This window comes from Micropterus dolomieu, linkage group LG10 (assembly GCF_021292245.1).
Source record: "Micropterus dolomieu isolate WLL.071019.BEF.003 ecotype Adirondacks linkage group LG10, ASM2129224v1, whole genome shotgun sequence".
Classification (NCBI taxonomy): Eukaryota; Metazoa; Chordata; class Actinopteri; order Centrarchiformes; family Centrarchidae; genus Micropterus; species Micropterus dolomieu.
This window is the reverse complement of record NC_060159.1, coordinates 948,158-949,001: the sequence shown is the minus strand read 5'-3', so window position 1 is coordinate 949,001 and position 844 is coordinate 948,158. Positions and strand designations below refer to the sequence as shown.

At 39.0% G+C, this 844-nt stretch overlaps 1 protein-coding gene across 4 annotated transcripts in view; it reads right to left on the bottom strand.

Annotated features, from left to right (window-relative positions):
• cep85l (centrosomal protein 85, like) overlaps window positions 1-844 on the bottom strand; it is a 30,657-nt gene that overhangs the window by 8,963 nt on the left and 20,850 nt on the right. The window lies entirely within an intron of this gene.

The window sequence follows — 844 nt, the reverse complement described above, 5'->3', positions numbered from 1 at the left end:
AAGTTGTGTAGTAGTTGCGCTGACAGTCGTGTAGTCTGCACGAGCCTTTAGAAGAGCTACTGGCGAAAGGCTCTTACTACACCATTTGCTTTACCATGTTGTCCTGTGGAAAACAGTTAACATTGTGCCAGCAAAGCACAAATGGTTGAGCATCCCTACCACTATAGAAGACATTAAGTGAAGGCAGGCTTTCACAGCCCTGCTCTCCTAAGCCTGGCAGCCTGTCTGTGTATGTTATAGTGTGTACCTGCTGGGCCTGTGCCTGCACCTCGTCCAGCGTTGGCAGGTCGGAAAGGTATTTCTCCAGTGTCTCTATGCGCTGCTGTTTTTCGTGGTTCTGTTCGCTCTCTCTCTGACATTTCTTTTTCAGACTACTGATGTAGCGATCCCTCGTCTTTATCTGTGGACAAAAAACAATATGCTGCACTGATTTCATATTATAATGCTGAATGTAATTTAAATATATTTAAATGACAAACATGTTCAGCATGTACAAATGTTATAAAATAAAATATTCAGTTATCAGTTACAGTTTAAAAAGCTTTTTTTGTATTAGATACGCAATACGCAACAGGTGAAATACATAACAGACACAACAGTACTTGGTACACAAAATACACAAAAACAAACACAGAAACAACTGTGCACAGACATAACAGCATGTTGGATATTAAAGATGTTTAAAGGCAATTTGTGTATGTGTGTGTTTGTGTGTGTGTATGATCAAGAGGTAGAAAAAGGGAGGTGGTGTGGGGGGGAAAAAAAAGAGGGGGATTAACTAGAAAAGAAAAAGACAAAAAACAGCAAAATAATAATAAATTAAAAAACAAAATCAAGCAGGAAA